This window comes from Camelus dromedarius, unplaced genomic scaffold (assembly GCF_036321535.1).
Source record: "Camelus dromedarius isolate mCamDro1 unplaced genomic scaffold, mCamDro1.pat HAP1_SCAFFOLD_114, whole genome shotgun sequence".
NCBI classification, from domain to species: domain Eukaryota; kingdom Metazoa; phylum Chordata; class Mammalia; order Artiodactyla; family Camelidae; genus Camelus; species Camelus dromedarius.
Genome location: NW_026989787.1, coordinates 7,299,453 through 7,324,691, shown reverse-complemented (window position 1 = coordinate 7,324,691; position 25,239 = coordinate 7,299,453). Strand labels below are relative to the sequence as shown.

Below are 25,239 nucleotides of genomic sequence, written 5' to 3'. Positions count from 1 at the left end.
ACCTAGGTTTTTAGGTTGCCTCGGAATGTCTCATCTTTTATAGGTGGTCAGCAGGTAGGTACTATTTATCATGTAACTAATTACTGGGACACTGGAATGTACCTAAGAATTATTTTGTCTTATTTTTATATTCACATAAATCCAAGAATCCTATCTAAAACACATAAATACCTAATCTGAAATGCCTGTACTTCCTCAACCAAGTCAGAGATGAGATGGGGCAAGTAAAAGGTGGTTCTCTATGTAGATATTAGCTTTTTGTAAAGATCATAACTGTTGAGTATAAAGTAGGAAGAAGCATCGTTAGACATTTGTTGTACAAATTGTTAACCTTTAAAAATATAATTGCTGCTGAAAATAGTGCTGTTATAAGGAAAATCAGTGCCACCATTTTGAAACTGGGCTCTTGTGCCATAAAAGCAGCTGAGCTAAATACGAGTATTAGTTCACAAATTAAGGCTGCCAAAGGAATAAGACAGAAAAACTTTAAACCACTGACATTTCATTCTAAATTATGTAGTGTGATCAGACATGATCTTCCAGAATTTTTATATTTTTCTTTGTACAGAGGTTATGTTTTCTGGGTGTTTTTTTTTTTTAAAGGAAATACTTAAAAATCCCAGAGATTGACACTTGTTATCAATCTTCAGTGGACTAAGTTTTTCCTCAGTAATCTCTGAAGTTTCTTTAAATTATATACTTAACACAGAAGATAAATTGATTGTATTTGTACATAACACTGTGTCCACCTGAAATGTCACAATTACTGGGGGGCCTGGGTATGTTGTACATTGATATTCTTAAAGGTAATAATGCATGAATTTCTTTTATAAACTCTTGGACTATGTATTTGATATGTAAAATATGTACAGTATTAATGTCAACCATTTCTTAAAGGTGAGCCTATAAATATTGTTGTATAATTTTCTTTGGTCAGTAACATTTGGACCAAGTAGTGCCACTTGGGTCAGGATTTTCTTCAGTGCCATTTAGCAAAACATCTGTCTTTGGTCTATGCAACTAGCAAAATTTTGTATAATGCATCAGAATACTTCAGAGTTGTCACACTTTAAATTTCACATGAGGGGTTCTTCACTATTCTTGAACTCAGCCCACTGAAGCTAGAGGAAAGGCCCTGAGGATATTTATTTCTGTTAAGAGAAAAAAGCCTACATTTGCAGGCTCAACAATTGAATCTACTACAGATAAAAAATAGTGTCTACTCTCTCAGTCCCTCAAAGTTTACAGAGTGTTGGGACTTTCATTTGTGCTGCTTTCTGTTGGGTAGTTGGATAAAACTGGGCAGCTAAAATTTTCAGTCCCAAGTGCCTACTAAATTAAAAAAAAAAAAAGTTTGTAAATTGACTTGCAGACACAAAGTAGCAAGTATCCTACATGTTTGATTTTGAGTTTTCTTAATTTCTTCTTTTTTTTTTTTTTTGTAAACAGGTGAAATTTTCCAACTAGGCACATGCCATTCAATTTTCTGTCTATCCCATAGTTGTATAAAGTAGCAAAACTGAAGGGGGGAATGATTGTTGTATACACTTTAAAATTGCTTTGTATGGTCTCATTTGAGATAACTGGTGTAAGAATCTTGATGTTTTATATATTTGGAAATATCAAATTAAAAAATTGAAATTAAAAAAAAAATCCTTACACAGTCTGTCAGTGCAAGTTCCAGTCTATCAGTGCAAGTTCCAGACTCCATTCTCTGTGCAAGATCAAACTTAATTATGCATGGATTTAGCATTAAACTGCCAAGAGAACATGAAAGACTATCAAGAGACAAAGGCAAAAAGGTTCTTCAATTCATGACTTTACTCAAGTTCACCAAGAATTTGAGGGCAATATTTCTACTCAAAAGAAAAAAATCACCACCCTAAAGAAAAAGTGCTAATTTAGTGAGAATGAAACTACCATGCCCAAAAATTTAAATGATAACAAAATCAATCTCATCTTTCCCAAAAGGTAGATACAAGTACTCTGACCCCAAATCATAGTAGACCTGTGTTTTCATGCCCCTTAGAAATAACAACAACAAAGTGCATACATTCTGTTAACTGTTATGTGGAAGCACCTAAACCCATGAAAGTGAATAAGGGTATATAGAGCTTATACCCATAATCTTTTGTTGACACCTATGAAAAGCAAGCTGTGGACCAAAGAGCCCTTGTGAACATGATGGAGAACCAAGTCTAGGAAAGCAGCTGTAATGAGTATCTCCAAATACTTATGGAGTATACATATGACTTATCATAAAATGAAGACTTCAGTCACCAGCACCTGTCTCCAACACACTTCAGCTTACACAGGACCCTGACTCAGGTGTACACAGAAAACACAAGAAATGTGCAGAAGACACTAAGATGGAAGGGAAAATAAATATATCAGGTAACAGGACCAACACCTAAACAGTGCAAGTGGTTACATACACATGGCATCTCCATGCACTGGAACAGCATGAGGCCATGAAAAATGATAAAGAAGTTCTTGTATTAATCCAGAAGGTTCACTAAATTGCAGTGTTATGAGAAAAAAAACAGGATACAGTGTATGCAGTATGCCACCACCTGGGTAACAACGCATCTGTGTATGTCTGCTGGTATCTGTAAAGTTACCTCAGAAGGAAACACAGTAACCAGAAGCACTGTTGCCATCTAAGAGGGGAAGTGGGTGGGAGAAAGTTAATTTCACTGTAACTTCTTTTTATATCACTCAACTTGTATGTCACATGAATGTATTACCCATTCAAAGTTAATTAAATTTGGACTTCTGCTTCTGGAAAGATGGATAAACATACTTTTCCCTGCTCTTCCCACTAAGCATGGCTAGACTCCCTAGGCTTTATATTTGAAAGAAACAAAAACATGCTGAGAGGTGAAGAGAATTTGGCAGACTGGCCAGGGATCAGGACCTGAGGAACTACACAGTGGTGACTTCCTGAGTTTTCTTTTTGTCTCATGCATCCCACACTAGGTGCCAGGGAAGCCAACAACCCAGAAACGCCAATGGGAGCAAATAAAAAATGTCCCCAGAAAACCTGCTCTCTCCAGCCAAAGGAGATGAAGGGACAGTGGAAACACAGAAAACTTACACAGTTACTGCCTGACTCCAGCCAAACATTACAGGAAGACAAGCCCCCACCTGCAATGTAGACACCACATGCGGAACGAGGACCTCCAACCCCCTCACTGCCTCCATGTTTGGGTTATGACAGGAGGCCCAGTAGAACATCAGGAATTCCACCAATGACAGTAGGGCACCCCTTGCCATCCCAGAAAGAAGGTACCTGCAGAGGCCTTGGGGGGAAGCCCGAACTCTGGTCCACAATCAGCAGTAACATGGAGCCCCTCCCCAGATGAGTGTCAGCAAAGGCCAAGATTAAAATCTGAGCTTCAAATCCTAACTGGCATTATCCCCTTCTCCCTGCTGGAGCATTAACAGAAATGACTTACTAAAACATAATATTTAAATAAGATCTGGAACCTCATAATATAATACCCAAAATGCCCAGCACTGAATAACAAAAATTCTCTCAACATAGCAAGAACCAGGAACATCTCAAGTGAAAGGAGAAAAGATAATCAATAGATAAGAACACTGGCATGACACAGGTAACAGTTACCAAACAAGACTTTAAAAGCCATCACAGAATGCTTCAGTGAGCAACTACAAACACACCTGAAACAAATGAAAGACAAACAAACAAACAAAAAAGTCAGCAAAGAAACACAAAATCACAGCAAAGGTAAAAGGCCACATGGAAATTTATAACCAAATAACCTAATACCTGAAATAAAAATCTCAATACATGGACTCAACTGCAGAAAAGAACAGATGAATCACTGAACTTGAAGACACGACAATAGAAATTACCCAAACTGAAAAACAAAGAGAAAATAGACTGAAAAATGAACAGGGCCTCAGGGACAAATGGGCGCAATGTCAATGAATATGACATTTATGCATTCTCAGTCCCAGAGAGGATAAAGCAGTAGGGCTAGAAAAGTATTCAAAGAAATAATGGCTAAAATTTTGCCAAATTTGTCATGAATGAATGAATAAATAAATAAATATAAATAAATAAACAAACCTAAATATTTAAGGCTGAACAAATTCCAAACAGGATCTTAACCCAAAGAAATCCACTCTGACATATTATAGTTAAACACCTAAAATCTAAAGACCAAAGAAAAAATTCTGAATGCCTCCAGCAACTTTCTCATCAGAAATCAGGGAGCCCAAAAGGAAGTTACATATTTTTCTAGTGTTGAGAGAACTGCCCACTCAGAATTCTGTATTCTGCAAAAATAACCTTCAAAAATGAAGAGCAAATCAACTAACTATTATCTATAAAATAGATAAACAACAAGGTCCTCCTGTACAGCATGGGAATTCAGTACCTCATAATGGCCTATATATATAAAGTTGAATCACTCTGTGGTACACCAGAAAGTAACAACATTGTAGATGGACTGTACTTCAACAAAAGAAAATGTTTTTACTTTAAGTATGTATTTTTAACTGAAGTATAGTCAGCTTACAATGTTGTGTCAATAAAAAAAACTTTTTAAATAGCAAAATAAGGCATTCTCAGATGAACAAAACTAACAGAATTTGTCAACCAACATATCTACTCTAAAAGAATGAACAAAACAAAGAGAAAATGAAAAAAGAAGGAATCCTGGAACATCAGGAAGGAAGGAAGAGCAATAAAAATAGTAAAAATATGGACAATTACACTTTCTTACTCCTTTGTGTTTGCTAAATTTTGTTTGGTAGTTGAAGCAATAATTATAGTGCTGATGCACTTCTCAGTGTGTGAAGAGGAAACATACAAGACTATCATAACAAACTGGTAAGTGTTGACACCAGCAGACTAAGAAAAGTTATGTGTATATCATGTAATGGTTACAGTAACCACTTACAAAGATACACAAATAGCTGTAGCACAGGGAACTATATTCAATATCTTCTAGTAGCCTATAATGAAAAAGAATATGAAAATGAATAAATCTGTATGACTGAACTACTATGCTGTTCACCAGAAACTGACACAACATTGTAAACTGACTCAACTTCAATTTAAAAAAAAAAAATGATACACAAAGGGAAGCACTCAAAAACACCACAGATAATTCAAAATTAAGTTCTAAAACATTTTCAGGTAATCCACAAGAAATCACGTAAAGCAAAACAGAGAAGTGAAAAGCAGAACAAACAGAAAAAGGACCAATCAATAACCACAATAAATCTAAGTGGTCTAAACACACCAGTTAAATAACAGTCAATTTAAAAAAAATGACTGAGCTCTATGTTGTCTATAAGAAACACTTCAATTTAACAGTATAGAAACATACTTGTTTTACTACACTTCAGTTTATTGAGTTTTACAAATTGAAGGTTTGTGGCAATTCAGAATCAAGCAAGTCTATCAGCATCACTTTTCCAACAGCATTTGCTCACTTTGTGTCTCTGGGTCACCATTTGGTAATTCTCACACCACTTCAAACTGCTTTATTATTATTAATTTGTTTATGGAGATCTGTGATCAGAGGTCTTTGATGTAACTACCAAGACTCACTGAAGGCTCAGTTGATGGTTAGCATTTTTTAGCAATATTTTTATACTAAGGTACATACATTGTTGTTTTAGACATAATGCTATTGCACACTTAACAGACTACAGCACAGTATACACATAAGTTTTAAATGGACTGGGAAATCAAAATTTCATATGACTGGCTTTCTTGTGATATTTGCTTTATTACAGTGGTCTGGAACCCAAACCACCACATCTCCAAGGTATGCCTATATGTAGATTAAAACTAGACAGATGAAAAAAGATATTCCACATAAACATTAATCAAAGAAAGTATGAGTGGACACATTGCTATCAGAAAAAGTAAAATTTATAGCAAAGAAAATTACCACTAACAGAGAGGGATACTAAATAATGATCAAAAGTCAATCCATCAAGAAGACATAGCAATTCTAAATGTGCATGTACCAAAGAAGAGTGCTGCACGATACATGAAGCAAAAACCGAAAGGAGAAGTAGAAGAGTGCACAGTTACAGCTGCAGACTTCAATCCCTTCTCTCAGCAACTGATGGCACAAGTAGAAGGGAACTCAGCAAGGATACAGGACTCAGCAATACTATCAACATGCAGGGTCTAACCAACACGAAGAGAGTACTTCGTCCAGCAGGAGCAGAAAGCACATTGTTTTCAAGTGCACAGGGGACCAAAGTAAACTTAATACTGATCATAATACAAACCTCAAAACTTTAAAAGAACTGAAACCATACAGACAATGCTTTCTGACTACAATGGAATTAACCCAGAAATCAGCAAGAGATGGGTAACGAGAAAATACCCCCAAACACTTGGAAACTAAACAACATGGTTCTAAATAATCTATGGATCAAAGAGGAAGGCTCAGGGAAACTAAAAACTATATGAACAGGATGAAAATAGAAAATACAAAATATTAAAATGCGTGGAACATAACTAAAGCAGTGCCGAAAGGAAAAATTTTAGAAAAGAGAAAAAGTCTCAAATCAATAATCCATGTTCTCACCTTAATAACCTGGAAGAAGATAAAAGTAAACCCAAAGCAAGCAAATGAAAGGAAATAAAAAGAGGAAATTAATGAAATGCAAAACAAAAAATAGAGAAAAATCAATGAATCAAGAAGACAATTCATCAAAAGTTAAAACTTTTGCTCAGCAAATGACCCTGGGAACAAGGTGAAAAGGCAAGCTATGTGATAGGAGAAATTACACACATCTGACAAAGGACTCATATCTAGTATATACCAAGAATCCTCAAAATAACAAAATTAGAGAGATGGAAATAGATGAGTGGTTGTCAGAGGTCAGGAATGGTGGAGGGGAGGGGGAGTGTGTAATTATAAAGAAATAGCGTAGGAAAGATCTTTGCGATTATGAGACAGTTCTGTATCTTGACTGTAGTGGTGATTACAGAAATCCACACACGGGATGAAATAACGGAGAACTGCACTTACATTGTACGAATGTCAAACCTCTGGTTATGATGTTGTGTAAGATGTAACCTTTGGAGGAAACAGAAAGAAGAGTAAATAGAACTTTCTAAACTCTCTTTACAACTCCCTGTGGCTCTAAAATTGTTTCAAAATAAAATATTTTAAAGACAAAAAATAGTTTTAAATGATTTAAACAAATTAAAAATTAAAACACCTCAGTTAGCTGTAATGATGAATCAAAACTAATGAGATTAAACTCAATAAAGAACAATGTAAACATTTTGAAGATTTGTTTTTAAAAAATAGAATGTGTGTAACCAGAAAAGACATGCTATTCTCCAAGTGCTAAAAAGTCATCTGAGGGCAATCTAAAGAAGATTATTAGGGACCATATATCTAAGGAAGATTTCATCTAAAGATTTAGATATAAATTCTGGATCTTAAGAACACCTGCTACAGCAGTTGACAATAGTAATTTTTAAAATAAAAATATCCAATATGTTTCCCAAAAGAATGTCATATATTTTACTAAACCTTTACAGAATAAATAATTCCTATCTTATATAAACTGTTTCAAAGAATAGAAAAAGAAAGCTAAAAAATTAATTTTACAAAGCGAGTAAAATTCTGATATACAAACTGGATTAAACTAGTACAAGAAAGGAAAATTATCTCACTTTTGAATATTGATACAAAAATGCCAAATATATGCAAATACAATTTAGCATGTACTTGATATTTCATAACCAATTAGGGTTTACCTCAAGAATGAAATAAAAGACTGTTCAATATTTGAAAATGTATCAATGTAATTCACCATGTTAGGAGCTTAATTATAAAAGCCATATAATCATCTTTGCAGATATACAAAAAGCCTTAAATGTCAACATCTATTCATAATAAATTTTTTTTTAAAAAAACCTCTTGGTAAACTAGGAATGCAAAGGCACTGTATTAACCTCAAAAAGCATTTCTACAAAAACCTATAGTAATCACCAGTGAAACTCTAAAATCGTTATTTTTTAAGTCAGAAATACAAAAGGGCCTGCTACTCCCAAGTTCTAGCATGTGCCGCCAGGCAAAAAAAAAAAAAAAAAAAGTATTGGCATGAAAAGAGACACGATAACCATTATCTGCAGTACATCCTGGATGATTTTAATAGATATTGTTCAAAAAAAATTTACAGAGAGCACATAAAAAATAAGTACAGTAAAAAATGTCCAGCCTCATTAGTCATTAGGGAAATGAAAATAAAAATCACTATGAGATACAACTTCACACCTGCTAGGATGGCTAAAATGAAAAAAAAAAGGACAATAACAACTTTTGGAAGGATGTGGAAAAGTTGGAAACTTCAGCTTTGCTGGTGTGAATATTAAATGGTGTACCCACTCTAAATAACAGTTTGACAGTTCCTCAAAATTTAAACAAAGTGTTATTCTGTGTGTAACAATTGCATTCCTAGGCATATATCCAAAAGAATAAAAACATATGTCTACACACACACTATACACGAATGTTTATAGTAACCAAAAGTGAAAACAACTCAAAAAGCTATCAGTTGATGAATGGGCAAAAGCAAAATTGAATACCTATATACAATAGAATTTTTTTTTACCAATTAAAAGGAATAGAGTACTGATATATACTACAATATAAATGAATCTTGAAAACATTATAATGAAAACAGCCTCCAATTGTAGGGGTCAGTTTATATGAAAATGTCCAGAATGGCCTAATCTATTGAGACAGAAAATATGTTAGTCTTACCAGGAGCTGAGGGGGTGGGGTGCTAGAAATAACCACTAATAGCTATGGAATCCTATTATTCTAAAGTTTAATAGCTTTCATGACTGAATAATGTTGGGAATATACTAGGAACCACTAAATTGCACATTTATGGGGGTTAATTTTATCATATGAGAATTATATTTCAATAAAGTTGTTATTAAAAATAAGTTATGTATGGAGTACATAAAAATGAAAAATTAAGTTTATTAAAATAAAGCCATATATCACTTTGGCTAATGGAATCTTTACGAATTTTAAAAAATTAGAAATCTAGAAAGAATGATCAATATGTTTCTCTAAAGAAGAAACACTGAATTACAAAACACTGTAAGCTTGAAATATAATAACCCAAACTATGTATGCAAAATGAAAAAACAGATCATCAGTGCATTTGAATCCTACTTACATAGCAGCTATTATATGCCAGATAATCTAAGTAATCCATACATATTGACATATTTGATCTTATAACAAACCAATGACAAGAGACTACTACAATCCTCCCATTTTAGAGCGGGGGATACTGAGAAGTCAAGTCATCTTCTTAGTTTCACTTGGCCCCTAGCTAGCAGAGCTAGGCTCAGACACCAGTAAGTTTCCTCCAGAGGCCGGGCTTTTAAGCCCCTACACACACTGCTGACCTTGTCAATCATGAACTGAAATAGGAATAAAGACAGGAAAGGAGAACAAAGAAGCAAGCAGAGAGAAAAATGCCCAAATCAAAGGAGGTCAAATATCCTGATAGGGCTGAAGACGAGAGGCTAGAAATACAGTGGAAATGCATGGGTAAAGGGAAGAAAAGTTGACAGATCTCCTGAGGTCAGGAAACAACAACCTGTAAACTAGAGTCAAAAGTGGTGTCTTCACTGTCTCAGCAGCAGAGAATGAGGATGACCAGGAGGGGATGATGAACCTGTCTTCTTAAGCTGTGATTTGCACATTTTCAGAATCTCTTACTATAGGTGTTATTTAAAGGTTTTTGTTCATATATTTGTTAATGATTAGGATGTACCCTCTAAGAATTCTTTATTATCTTTTCCAGTTTTTAAGTATTGAGTTTACTATTTTTCATGTTTGTTCTTCAATTTTACTTTTAATGTATTACTCATCTTTTAATTTTTGTGTAGAACATTTTTGATTGGGATTTTTTTCATTCTTTATGTCAACTTTATGATTAGAAAACCCTTTTTCATTCTAATTTAATACATTTCCCAATACATTGCACTCATTCCCTTATTGTTGTAACAATTCCATCAAACCCTTTAACATTTCCTTTCAAATTTTTTTTAAGGAAGTAAGTATCCATCTTTACTTCTTTTTCTAAACTGTAACTAATTGTGTCAGCATCATTTGTTTAAGAAAACTTTCCCTCATCTGTTATTTTTTATCCCTGTATCTTTAAAATATTGTAGTATTCAGGGACTTAGCAATATCCACAAAACATGGCTCCAAAAATATTCTCTATTGTGTTTCTGAATTTACCTGTATTCACAACATGTGCATTTCTGTTAAAAATGGCTTCCCTCCAACTGATAGACACAGATTGATGTCAATCAAGGAAAAAAATTATTATGGGGCTGTTGAATCTAGGTCTCGAATGATGAAAATATTCTCTCCGTCAAGAAAGTCAAAGAGAGGGTGAAGAGGAGGAGGGGCTGAAGAGAAAGGGAAACATCCTGTGTGTTCTGGCTTCCGTATTATTTAGCTCAAGAAGAATACATTCTTAATAACTATCAAACAAAATAAAATTTCTCAATGTCATATTATAGAAGATTATGCATATCATGTTTCTGCAGCTCCCAGGGGGAGCTTTTGTGGACTTACAGGAAAAGCCTCATGACCTGGACAATGGGAGAAGATCTGGGGCTTAGACCCTAACAAAGACATCACCGTGTAACACTACTGTGTGATAACACCCCCAACACCACCGTAGGCTATCATGAAAAACAGGGTTCCTGGGCAAGCACTTAGGCAGTAGAACAGAGATTCCAAACAGAAAGGCCAGAGCCATCCCTCCAGTTAACACCAAGGCAGCTAGTGCACACATGGCTGGGTATCATAAGGAAGAGGTCAAACTTCTGCAGATACCAATTCAGGATGATTCAAGTTAAAAATATTTTGAAAAATCTCACAAGCCAAAAAGAATTCTCGATGACCTGAAGTGTAACAGTAAGAAAACCAGTGTGTGTAAGATAGACAAGCACACAGGGATGCAATTATGAGAAAGCTTTTTCACAAGCAGAACAGCTCAGGGGACCACATCAGAACAAAGATGAGCCCCTTTGCTGGATGGGAAATACTGAAAACGATCATCCAAACACAAAGTATATCTGATATTTGTAATTACATTTATATATTCTTTTATCCCAAACTGCATACATGTTTTTAAAGTCTATTTTCAAATAATCTTTTAAAAATAACCCTTAAAACCTGAAATAAATAAGTTTTCCACCGTTTTCCTATATGGCTATCTAGAAAGCACAGCCCTTCGCTATCTGCTATAATCAAGATCCCTTCACCCAGTGAAGTGAAAATTATCCAAGAATATAACCTTGAGAATGTTTATTAAAGTATCTTAATTTGCTATCTGTGTCATTCTGCAACAGGAAATCCCTTTAATTTAGATATTGTCTCAATCAGAATATTGTGTGATCACTTCTAACTTATATATCTTTCCATGTTTTTTCCTCTTTCTTCTAAGTGGAAGCAGAATCTTCCAGACTCAACTTTACAATCACCATTCCAGACAGCATTTCTGAATAAGTCATATTTTAATATTGCCTCCCGACTTTGAATAAAGCATGGATCTTTTCACTACACTTAAAGTAAAACTCGATAAAAATTTATTGATCACTTAAATATGTCAGGCACTGTGATTAATAATTTAAATAAATAAACCATCCTTTAAACTATCTTTTTAAAATGCACTACTATTAGCCCCATGTTATATACAAGAAAACTGAAATATACTGATGTTAAATTAAGTTTGGGGGTCATCGACCGCTATGGGCTGAATGTGTGCCCCACCCCACAGTTCATCCGTTGAAATCCTGGTGCCTGTGGGAGGTGATTAGGTTGTGAGGGTGAAGCCCCCTGGAATGGGTCAGTGCCCTTAGAAAAGAGGCCCCACAGAGATCTCTCACCCATTCCATCATTTGAGAACACAGGAGAAGACTGGCTATGAGCCATAAGGTGAGGCCCTCACCCAGGACATTAACGTGCTCATACCTTGATCTTGGACTTAGCCTCAGATCTGTGAGAAAGACATTTTTGTTGTTTATGTCACTAATGTGGTAGGATTTTGTCACAGCAGCCCAGCAGAATAAGACATACGTCAAAGCAATGGTCTAAGATTGGCATCCAACCAGTCAGACTCTAGAACTGACCTGCTCTTGTGATATTACAATTACTAACCCAACTTCCTCTTTCCCAATTCTCCACTACTTTAGCGAAACATCAAAATCATCTGTTGAGTTTTTCTTTAACACAGATACATCAGTTCTACTCTTTACCTCCATCCTGATTCAGCATTTCTGATCTTTTACTCTTTGATTTTCTTAGCATTCTCCCAATCTTAAACAGATGAAGTCAAATGTGTGATTGTGATGTTTAGTCACCAGGGAGAGCTACGGCCTTAGAATCGACACTTCTTATATTCAGGGACAAAATCTTGACTTATTCAGAACCCTTATTACGTCTGTATAGTCTTGCTGCTAATAGACACTCCATAAATATTTTCTCAGTGATTAAATCTTTATAGGCCTCAACACTATTAAACAGTTGCCTCAGGGTGCTAATATCTGGAAAGTCAATAGGAAATACCTAAAATAATGTATTATACTGAGTTGATTGCTAATTTTATTTTCAAGACAGCACAGAAGGGAACTGATGGGGGGGAAGAAAATTTGTAGTACATTTCTAAAATTTTGAAAATTGTATGGCTAGTGCTAATTGACTGTAATATATTGTGTGAGAATAATAATCACAAGGTTTGACAACCTGTAGGTGATGAGCACTTTTCAGTCAGAATGTACAAGGCAGTGAACATCAGGTGTGATTACACCGGACTCCAGCAGCTGAATTTCAGACCTGTATTTAACCATAGGCATTTGTTACGATGTAAAAGATAAATTCTGTCTGTTACAATGTGGTCAATTGTAAATTTAAGTTTATTTTCCCATTTCATATTAGGTTTGTACTCACGGTTCTAAATTACATGGTCTCCACATATTAGTACACTTTGAATGCAGTTTTCTATGTAACATACATTGCTTTCATATACAGTGACATTAAAGTCGTTTCCTTTCTAAGTTTGATTATGTCAGTATGCTTTTTACTTTGTAATATTGTGAAAACTATTTTCCTAGCTTTTAATGTGCACACAATATATGTTTATAAAATAGCAATAAAAGTAATTTAGGCAAGCTTCTAATTATTGAAGGTCACAGAAATACTATTATCTAAAAATTTATGTGATTTTCTAAAAATTATGGCAATTTCTTACTGGCCTATTTACTTAGATATTTAATCTTTCATCAATAAATAGCACAGTGAAATATAAATTAAATACATAAATTGAATTTGATAGATACATTACTCTTAACAACTTTCTTTCCTAAAGTAAAATATTTCATGTATCAATTCAAAGAAACACAGCAGAAAACGAAATGTACAGGAATAAAAATTCTTATTTCAAATTGGTAGCAAACAAAAAGTGAAGCAACTGCGTTATCTGGTAGAAAAGCTACCACCAGGCGGCGCAGCTGAGCCCCCAGCCAGGAGTGGCGGCGCGCTCCGGCTCGCGAGCGCCGCGCTGGGTGACTGGGAGCCGGACCTCTGCCCTCTGCGCCTGGGCTGGCCGCCGTGGGGCGCCAGCTACCGGCTGGGGTGGGGGCTGGTTTTCTCGCAGGCCATCGGGGAAGGCCGCTGGAGAGAGGGGAGGGAGGACAGGAGGTGGGAGCGGCGGGAGGGCAGCCGGAGAGCAGGGCGAGGAGGCGGTAAGGGGAGGGGAGGGGCCGCGCGAAGCTGGGGCCAGGCCGGGAGGGGTGCGGGGAGGGTTGGGACCGAGAGAGAAAGTAACTGCAGGACGAGACCGGAGCGTCTCGCGCCGCGGGCACAGGCGGCGTGGCTGCGCCCGAGACCGCTCCGCCGCTCCCGCTGCAACGTAAGCCCGGCGCGGGCGCCACCGTTCATCGATGCGCACCCCTGTCCCTAATGTGGCTGCGACGCCCAGAAAGTCGCCCAGCCGGGATTCGGACCTGGGCAGGGGCGGCGGGACACGCGGAGCGGGGACATCCAGCGTCAAGGCCTGGTGTGGAAGAGGGGACTGCCCACGTGGCCGGCCCTGGCCCCGGGTAGAACCTCTCCAGGCAGGTTGGGGGCTCAGGTCCTGCCACGCTGGCCTCAGTGCAGGGCTGGCGAGTATGCGGTGTCAAAGCCGGGCTCCCGAAGCTGGGGCTTTGGGCTGACTGGGCCCAGCTTGGTGTCCAAGTCAGAGAGAGAAAAGGTCTCCAGCGGGACAGATGTGCGTCCTCTGCCGCCCACCCGCGAGTCCGAATTGGAGCGGGAGGGGCTGGCGCGCTGCTGGTCGTGCCAAGCGCGTGGGATCTAGAGCCCCAGGGGGGCACCTGGGAGACATGATCGCCCCTCGGGAACCCCGCTGCCCGCGGGCATCCCCGGATCTGGACCGCGCACCGCATACACTCGCAAACAGCCCCCTCCCCCGGAGCTGGAGCGTGCTTCCCTCCCTCGTCCCCAACCCTTGACGGCAGAAAGATAAGCTTCAAATTTTCACTCCGTGTCTCATATGTGCCTGAAGGTATTTAACTGCACGAGTGAATAACAGCATTAGTTTCAATTTCTTTTTAATCCCTGCAACAATAAACTTTGAGAACAAAAACAAAAAAACTAAAACCAAAAGTATGAAAATTCTATGTGACAATATTATTTGATGGTACATTTATTTAGTTAGATTAATTTTATTTCACTTAAGGAAACAATACTGTAAAAAATTTCTATTAACATGCATAATAAAAATACATAAAAATATCAGTCACTTTTACAGAACTATTATTCAGTGTTTTACATATGCGGAGTCAGACTTGCCATGAAGCTGATGGAATTTGTTTCCGAGCACCTCATTTGTACAAACCTTTCCAGGGACCTGAAAACAGTCCTAGAATGTGTTTATATGGTCAGTTATTTTTGTTACATTTAGAAATATATTTATAATTGTGATTTTTTTTCTTATTGTAATTAATATTTTATTTTGTGACTGATAGTTATTTATAATTTGTCTTCTATTTCTTAAATAGAGCCGCTTCAAAATGGAGGGGCTTTAAAATTTAAAGGGTCATATAGCCTTGAGCTGTATTAGTTAGCTATATGAATCGACTGCATTAATTTGTTTAATTAATATGACAATATGCTTTACACACAAAGAAACAGGACAGGAAAATTAAGGAACTTCTATATGAAGGCTGTTAAGTTAATGATATAATATTCAAAACAAGGCCTTCTGGCTCTTGAGTCCCTGTTCTGAAAGTCCACACTTATAGACATAGATATTAACACAGATGGAACTCCAGACTCTGTCATACATGTATGAGGTATAGCTCAATTTATGTAAAATTCCAAACAGGCAAAAATAAATGGCATGTCTTACAGATACATACATTTACAGTAAAAATACAAAGACTAGCAAAGAACTGGTTAACATAGGACTCATGGTAGGAGTTACCTCTAGAGAAAAAGGAGAATTTAGTGGGGAGGAGCCTCCAAGGGCTTCAAGTGTCTTTGCCATTGTATATTTTTAAATGATTATTAATTCTACAGTTATCAGAGTATTATTTTACTTTAAGTCGTATGTAGCTTATAGATACCCTCATGTGTGCAATACGTATAAAAAATTCAATAAAAATTGTCACATATTTCAAAGTACATAGGTTCCCCTAAGTATACATAGAAAATCCCACATCTCTTTCTTATTGCTTTAAATAGACAGGAACTGTATTTTTTAATTTAATGGAATAAAAATAAAACATTTAGATTTTAAGCTATATTTTGGCATATTTCAAAGGAGAACACAACTTTATTTTGGTTTCATCATGAAATATTAATAACATAATAACCAAAAATACCTGGAATCTTGGTAACCATGAATAATTAGTGATTTAATCACATGTATTACAGAGACCTGATTCCATCTAAGGATAGACACATGGAAAGAGTGTCATACTTATCAAACCATAAGAAAAAGCTGGGAAATCTGCAAAATCACACTGCTGCTGAACCCATCAGAGTGCTGACTTTGAATGGTTACCATCAGGGTAAAATTTGAGGAATGCTGGCATGAGCCTCCAGACAGACAAGACACTGGCAATCCCTCACCTGTCCCAGAGCACTGAAAGTGTTAGGTAGTTAGATAAGTGGGGGCACCAGGCAGACAGGTGGAGGAGAGACAGGATGGTCTGGATGATGGTGTCATTCCTGCCTCCAGCATAAAGGGGCTTTACTTCTTCTAAGTGAGTGCCAGCAAGAAACTAGTTAGAACTAAAAGGCTGGAACTTCATGGTAGTGACAAGGACCTAACCGGACATGACACAGTGCTCATTGTAATATAATTAGCATTGAGGTTCTGGCCCCTCCATGGGTTTTTCTGTGTTCATCATGGATAAGGGCATTCACAAAAGGGGACAAACATGACTGAGCACTCCAGGGGCAAGAGCCATCAATCAATCAAAAGACCACCTCTAAGTGAGGGTACAAGAGGAAGGAGCAAAGACCATTGCTGTCTGCACTTGGATCAGCCTGCCTCCTGTTCTTGGAGGGGTACTTCACCTTTCCTAATAAAATCTTTCACTGCACAATGCTTTCATCTCCCATGTGAATTCTTATCTTTTGAGTAAGTCAAGAACTGGGGCCTTTTCCTTCCCCCTTTTAGGGTAACAGAAGGAGACAAGGTGGGGATGCAAACAGATACAAAAGTATCAACTAACTCCTTAATGAACTGCTCAAAGCTGAGCACTCCCAGTTGGGAGAGTATGGAGTCCTGGGATCACAGATGGTCGCAGCCCCTTCTCCATGGACCTCACTGTTTGCTTGTGAAAAAGCCTGGGGGCAGGAAAGAGTGGAGAAAGCCTCCCACAGTTGGTGTGTTCCTGTTGCCCTGGGATGGCACTGCTGAGGGAGAAATCAATTCTTACCTGGATGCTTTCCCCAGTGGAATAATGTCTTAAGATGCTGAAAATAAAGGGCAGTAAATCCTGTCAATTTCAGGGGGTTGAAAACTCAGAGTTTGCTTAATGGAGACAGGCAGACATCCTCCTAGTTTCAGAAAATTAAAGATTTCTTTTTACCATGGAGGGCAGGGCAGGATCACCAAGGAAACTTGGCTCCAATGACTCAGAGACACGTGAGCTACCTAAGACTGATGCTAAATGAGGAAAATGTGGAAAGCCTCTTTGTTTCTCACCACCTGGAGTAACCAGGACCAAGAAACAAGCAACAGAAGACCAACCCCCAGCAGAGGGATAAGAGCACACAGGGACCAAGATGCAGGGTCACAGAGAACATCTACAACTGAAGGTGGACCAAGCACATTCCAGAATAAAACTCAGATAGTCTATCAGTCTAGCTCCCACCCTAACCACAAGGTGACACTGAAGGAACCTGAGGTTGGCCATGCATGGCAGGTAATTGAAACTACCAGCAAAACAGAAACACAGCTCAGTTCCTCAATGAAAGACTAACAGGAAAAGAGGTGTGCCTATTTCCAGCCTTAAACATTATTTACTTAGGCTTCTGACCCCCTACATGGAATATGTAGATTTCAACTAAAAGTTATGAGACCTATGAAATGGAAAGAAAAAAGAATCCACTGTTGAAAGATAAAAACAAATAATAGAAGTGAAAATCAGACAGGGAATATAAAATCACTATGATTAATACATCACACGCTCCAGTGAAAAGACATGAAGACATTCATGAATAGATGGGTCATTTCAGCAGAGAAATGGAAACAATAAGAAAATGTCAAAGAGCAGGCTAGGAATAAGTTTAAACACATGCCCAGCAAAGGGAATGAAGAATGTCTTTGACAGGCTCATCAGTAGGCCTGACACATTCAAGGAAAGCCTTGGTGGACTTGAATATAGGTCAACAGACATTACTCAAATGAAAACAAAAGAGGAAATTCTTGGAAAATTTTAATAATTTAAATTTAAAAGAAAAGAGTATCCAAGAGATGTAGGCCAATCATTCTGAAATATATTTAATTGAAGTCCCAGAAGGAAAAAGAAAGTAAAAGAATGAGGGAAAAAAATTGCAAAATGAATGGTCAAGAATTTTCAACAAATAATGAATTAAAAAACAACCTAGAAATAAATTCATACTGCTAAAGGCCAAAGATGAAGGGAAGCATTAAACTCTGTCAGAGAAAATTACATGATCATCTTTAGGAAATGGGGTGTCTCCCAGGTGTTTGAGACCAGGTGGAACCAGAATAAAGTTATCAACGTGCCTAAAAAAATGATGTATAATTTAGAGGAGTGAATGATCCGCCAAAGGGGTTAAGAGAAATCAGAGAAGGGAGGTAACAAGGTCAGTTATCCTGTGTAAAGTATGCTTTTCCTGGCTAGAATTTGGATCACCCAGTCATATATAGTGTACAAATCAATGAATCAATTAATTAACTGTATGAACATATATAAATAACTAATAAAGACAATTTAAAATTATATTCTGATGCTATTATATATTCAAATGATAAAACAAAATATGTCTCGGTATTTGTACTCAAATAATATACATTTCTGATGTTTTTTTTTAATGTAAGTATAGTCAGTTTACAATGTATCAATTTCTGGTGTACAGCATAATATTTCAATCAGACATATACATACATATATCCCTTTTCATATTCTTTATTACAGGTCACTGAAAAATACTGAACATTGTTCCCTGTGCTAAACAGTATAAGCTTGTTGTTTATCTATCTTATACATAGTAGTGTCAGCAAATCTCAAACTCCCAATTTATTCCTTCCCACTCCCTTTTGATTTGCTTTTCAATAACATTTGCTTCTTTCTTTCAATGTAATTTCAATAATTACCTTTCCAATATCTCAGGTTGATTTTAATATTCTACTAAGTTGAGCTTAATATTCATTGACAGATATTTTAAATTTCATAGATTAAACTGACAAATAATACTATGCAAAATGCACCCAACTTTACTACTGTGAATCATGTCTTGAATCAGAAGAGCTCTGGGACCCTGAAGAAAGCAAGCACATCAGTCAAGCACTAATCCAGAGGCAGGAACCATGTGGTACCTTGAATGTGGACATTTTAATTAAAAGTATTAACTATAACAGGGAAACATCTACTAGAATGTAAAGGGTCCTATAGAAAATCTAGAAATAACAGATAAATTAACAACCAGATCTCCTAGAGATGAGATCATGAACCACAGGGAGAGACTCATTTCCTGAAGTGTGGAGAACACCCAGACCTCTTTTTAGAGGGTGGGTATATCTATGGCTCATGAGAGAGTGGAGAAGTTCACAGAGGCCACAAGCCTCCCAGGGAGTACAGGAAGAAATTTTTAATAGGAGGTACCCTGCTGGAAAATCCCCACTAAGAAGCCACTGTGGAGTTGGTGGAGAAATCTACCCCCCAGGAATATCCTGAGCTGCTTATAAGTCAGGTACTTCTGGAGTCAAGGGACTGGAGGAGCTATGCCCTCTGCTGAGCTTGGAAGTTCACATGGTGCAGGAGCCTGCCTAGGAAAACACAGCAGACTTGGAAGGGAAACCCCTTTCTTACTCTAGTGTCTCTCTGGTACTCTCTACTAACAAAGCATGCCATCTGCCACAGGAGAAACATCTACAGGGTCCAAATATATTATTTCAGAGCAGTCATTTAAGGGTGGTTTGCAGCAGAGAGGCAATGCACTGATAACAAGTATATTACATTTTAATGTCTCTCAAGAAAAATGCATCTGGAAAAAAAAACATGGTCAGCTATCTGGTCTAGTTTGAGCCACAAATTTTTCACTACACGCACTTGCTATTCTAAGTATTTGCCAATAATAAGGGGAAAGAAAGAGACAACACAGAGAAAAAATTCAAAAGCATCCCAGAGCTGGTTATGTCAGTGTTTTCAATTTGTGAATTCTCATCAAGCTTTAAAGTTGTTTTATGCACTTGTCTTATCATTTATGTATTTCAATAAAGACTTTATAGTAAAGCATATATGTGGCAAAGTTTAGTTTTTGATTATCTAGCACTCCATAGAATTCATGTATTTAGCTCTATTGGCACATGGATTTCTTTATATTTCAATTGTCAATTCAACTGCAAGGACTCTGAATTGAACATAATTGTATTTCCAGGCTCTCAATAAAGATTTTTTTTTAAATTGAAGTATGAGTGTATTTTGGAAGGAAAGACTTGTCAATCATGCAAAATATGTGTTTTCTTTGACTTCTTAGAGGTTCCTAGTTTGCCTCTAGCTGAAAGTTATAGTCATTATAAATGCCATCAGGAAGCTAGTAATTATTGTATGGTAATTATTTTATAGTAAAAAACCAAATGACCCTCATTTCATTCACTAAGTTCTTTTATTTTAAACTGAAGTATTTTTGACTTACAATATATTAGTTCTGGTGTACAGCATGGAAATTTTATATTTTTATAGATTATACTGCATACAAAGCTATTATAAAATAGTGACTATTTTCCTTGTGCTATCCATTAGGTCTTTTTGTATCTTGTTTTATGCATAGTAGCTTGTATTCCATAATCCTCTATAATAGCTTTGCCCCACCCCACACCCCTCTCTCCTGACAACCAACAGTCCATTCTCTGTATCTGTGAGTCTGTTTCTGCTTTGCTATATCTGTTCTAATTATTATTATTATTATTATTATTATTATTATTATTATTATTATTATTATTATTATTATTATTATTAATTATTATTACTACTGTTTTCACCCTTCAATGGAGAATCAGTCCCTGTCTTAGAAGACAGGTCTTCAACAGTGTTATTAACAAGTGAATCACCTTTTGTGGTAGGCTAATTTCATTCATGGTCTCATTAATTCTTTTCTAAATCCTGTCATTTACTTTGTAATTTTCTGCTTTTCCCTTTGACAATGGACTTTTCTACATTGCAAGCTCTGGTCAAAGCAATGTTAACAATTGTGATATAAGCTGAAAATTAATTGAAGATAGAAGAGTGCACTTTTGATTGTCCTGTTCATGACATGACCTACTCTCTCTTGAATCCTCACCATCAACCTGAGAATGAGCTGAGACTAGCTTCCTGGCAGCTAAGAGACCCCATCAAGCTGGGTTAAGTCACCCCAGCTGAAGCCAGCCAAGTCTGGTCAGTTCACTACAGACTCATAAGTGTATTATACAGGAGAAAGAACCTTCAGCAATGTCAGTCCAACTCAATTCAGATTAGCAAGACCTCCAAACTGAGTCAAAACCTTGCAAAAATATAACAGGTAGATGTGATTTTAAGTCACTATATTTTGATATGTCATGGGAAAATATCTACATAGCAAAACTTTTCACTTCTGGCAGAAGTTTTCTCTCTCACTCAATGTTTTAAAATTTAAAAACAATGTTTTTTGTTCCTTAGGAAATATTATTCATAGCACTCCTCTCGAGTTTTATGCATTGACAGGGAATTAAGAACCAGAAAAAGCACTGATATTCCTATATGAGATGGTCATGTGAATTTATTATAGTTCAAAAACATTTTCTTCAACCCAGCAAGAGAAATTGTGAATCTAAATTTCACTATAACTAAGATACAAATTATTACATACTATGAACTTGTAGGGTTCCTTGGGAAGAGTTAAAAGTTTAAAGTTAAAATCTACAAGTGTTGAGTCCACCAAATGAGAGAATTGATTAGAAACTAAGAATGGTTTTTATTAATTATTTTTGGATCTAGAGATTATCATATTATCTGAAGTCAGAGAAAATCAAATATCATATTACTTACATGCTGAATCTACAAATGATACAAATGGACATATTTACAAAACTAAACCAGACTTACAGACATAGAAAACAAACTATGGTTACAAAAGGGGAAAAGGCAGTGGAGGGATAAATTAGGAGTCTGGGATCAACAGACGCACAAGGTATAGCACAGGGAACTATATTCAATCTCTTGTAATAACCAATAATGGGAAGGAGTCTGAAAAATAATATATATATACTAAATCACTATGCTGTACAGCTGAAATTAACACAACATTGTAAATCAACTACACTTTAATTTAAAAAAATAAAATAAAGCCAGCAACTTCTTGGTGTTGGTCATTGTCAAAACAAAAACAAGCAAACAAAAATAAAACAAAAAAGACAATACTGGTGATCTGATTCCCTCATTAACAGATGTTGCAAGAGTTAAGTGAATTTCTTTTCAAAATTATTTAGAAAAATTTTACATTAAAAAAGTGATAATTGAATAAGTGTAGGCTTAATCATTGTTACACCAAGTGTGTGTGAACCCATAGGTTATTAAAAAAACAGGGCAAATTTAATGACTGAAAATCAGGCAATTATGAGAACAGCTGCCAAAACCAAACTGTCCCAAGTCCTGAATCATTGTGAAAACTCAGGGAAAGAACCTGTGACTTGACGAATAGCCAATAAATATAATTTATGTGAGAAATGTATTACTATATTTTATGAAGATTTGTATGTGTGTCACTTGGTGATGCCATGTGTTGGGCTCAGCTGTGATTCATGAGTCAAGAGAGAATGGGGAGCGTTGCTCTGCTAATTGCACACACCACAGCTAAAACATACATCATATTCCAATACAATGACTCTTTTTTTTTTATTACTTTTAAACTGTCTCTCTGTTTTGGAGACAAGAATAAACAAGAATTTTAAAAATGAAGAGCACTAAAAACATTCTGTAAGGCTATATTTTTGAGAAACGTTTATTGAGCACCTCATCTTTACCAGCTAATATGAGTCACAGGCAAAGACTGCCTAACTCTCCTTTCAGAAGGTGAATGGGAAGAAATAATTTCCTTTTAACTAATCACAAAGGAAAAGATATAATTGATGTTGAGGACCTGAAAAAAGCCATCTGATTCTTATTCTACTTCTAATCTTAAATAATTTCAACTCTCCAATTTTATGTTTGCTTATATAGCTAAGAAGATACTTACAGTATTCTTGGATGATGATTATTTATCATCTCTAAATGTTTTTTCTTTTGACCTATCCTTTCTGCTTCTTTGAGCTACATTGGATGATATTATCTACCCACATGTGTGCAATAATTTTCCCATGAAAATTAAGCTTCTTAGAGAAAATCTATTGTTGCTTGGGTTAACTTTACAGCCCTTCAGATCCAATTATTTATTTAGGCCATTAAGTGTTTGAAAAATGAACACTTAGATTTGAAACCCAATTTGGTCACTGACTGGTTTCAAGAAATTGGAGAATATTATTTCCTTTCTCTCTGTTTTGATTTCCATATGTACAAAATTGGAATTAAAACATTTGCTCACTTTATCTCACAGATAGGTGTAAGGAGAACATGAAATGCAGTTTCAGAAAGAACTTAGAAAATTACAATGAAATGTGAAGCATATTCTCTTAATGATGAGGAATTAAAAGTTCATAAATTGACATATTTGATTTCTCATGCACTGGAGATTTCTAAATGGGAGTAAACCTGTTAGGGTTATAAGGATGAAAGTTTTATAATTACTTCTAGCCATTAATTCCAATATCACATCCCTGTATTCTTTGTGAGGTTGGTAAATTTAAGATGTTCTGGGTTCCCTTATAAGTGAAGCTGCATATTCTTGCTTTCTAAGGGAAGGACTACATTTCTAAGGGTCTCTTTCATTTTGGCTGTGAGGGATCAGACAGCTTCATTGTTCAGATGATAGTTTCACATTCAGAGAAAAATAGGAAGGAAAAGAATAACTGGAAATCAAGCTATTTTCACAATTTGGAAAATTTATAAACATTTCTAAAATCATGAAAAATCATACAGTAAAAAGTCATGACCATAAATCTTAAAAGAGCAATTCTAATGGGTTTCTAGACTGAATATATTATAATGCCTTTCTAGGAAATCATTAGTACATATCACTAAAAAATATTTCATATCTTAGGTTAACAGTTATAAGGGGGGAGACATATGGTACAATAAAAGAAAATGTCATGAGTGTTTTTTTTTTTGAGAGTTTTAAATTTTATATCAGAAAAGAATATCTTATTGCCTCTCCAATTTTATCTCCTGCCATCAGACTTGGCCCAGGGAGGCCTCATTCAGACCATCCAGCAGCCCAGGATCCTTGGTACCTTGTGGTCCACATATTTGTCACCTGTGATACACTTTTCAGAATATCTCCTACATATCCTTGAGACATTAAGTCTCTTCTGGGATAACATAAATTAGGTTCCCTTTGTAAAATCTATCACTTGGCATGTTGTTAAATAATTTAAAAAAAAAAAAAAGTCCTGTGTTTCTGGTGAACATGAGGTTGTAACATTCTGCTGAATACAATCCTCACTGGTATATTTTTATAGTTGTATAATGGGTATATTTTTGCTGAATATCTTTCAGGTTAAGAAATATTATGTTGCTTTAATTTCCTTAAATCAAACCACTTGTATATTAACACCTCTTCCTTATGTGGTGAGAAATATTTATTTTTTCAGCCAAGTTACTCAATAGGGAGCTGTTTCCTCCTCACTGGCATTTTTACATTTGACCCTTGGGGACTTTCACTGGATGGTAAGTTAGACAATGCTCTCCCCTACACACAGACTCCCTCCCTGACATGATCTATTCAGCACATCAATCTTAGGTCTCTGCTCTTTGTGAAAGCATCCAAACTAGTTGGCTAATGTCCTATCACTACTATCATTCACATAGACAGAATTGAGTTTGCCAGGCTCCAGGACAAAAGCCTATGTCTAATTTAAGTCCAACTATAGGCAATTGCAAAGGATTCACTTGAGGAAATTCACAGGGGAAAGCTGCTCAGCCCACCCAGACTCAGTGCCCAGCCAATGAATTGCAGTCTCAGAACCCAGGGACCCTAGTCATGCATGTCTTTATGCTTACCTCATTTCCTGGCCCAGGCCCTCCTCTTGGAGGCTTCATCATCAGTGTCTCACTGCAGAGGAGGCTCTCAGGCACCTCTGCCCTGACAACCTTATCAGGGACCCTTGAAAATATTTTTCTCTGTGGTATCCTAGCCCTTACCCTTTGGCTCCCCACAGACCTCAGATCCAACATGACAGGAGCATTTGGTTTGAGGGCTCCCTGGAAAGTAAGACAAATATTTTCATTGATCCACCTGACCATTGTCTTGGGCAATATCCTGGGGGAAAGTGAACCACCATGGGTGCTGGCACTTTCTCCTGTTTAACCTC

The 25,239-nt window shown here is 36.5% G+C and overlaps 2 protein-coding genes; one reads left to right on the top strand and one right to left on the bottom strand.

Moving 5' to 3' along the window:
* The window catches only part of LOC135320670 (actin-related protein 3B-like), an 876,522-nt gene that overhangs the window by 24,919 nt on the left and 826,364 nt on the right, over positions 1 to 25,239 (bottom strand).
* LOC135320668 (putative N-acetylated-alpha-linked acidic dipeptidase) overlaps positions 1 to 25,239 on the top strand; it is a 498,181-nt gene that overhangs the window by 386,719 nt on the left and 86,223 nt on the right.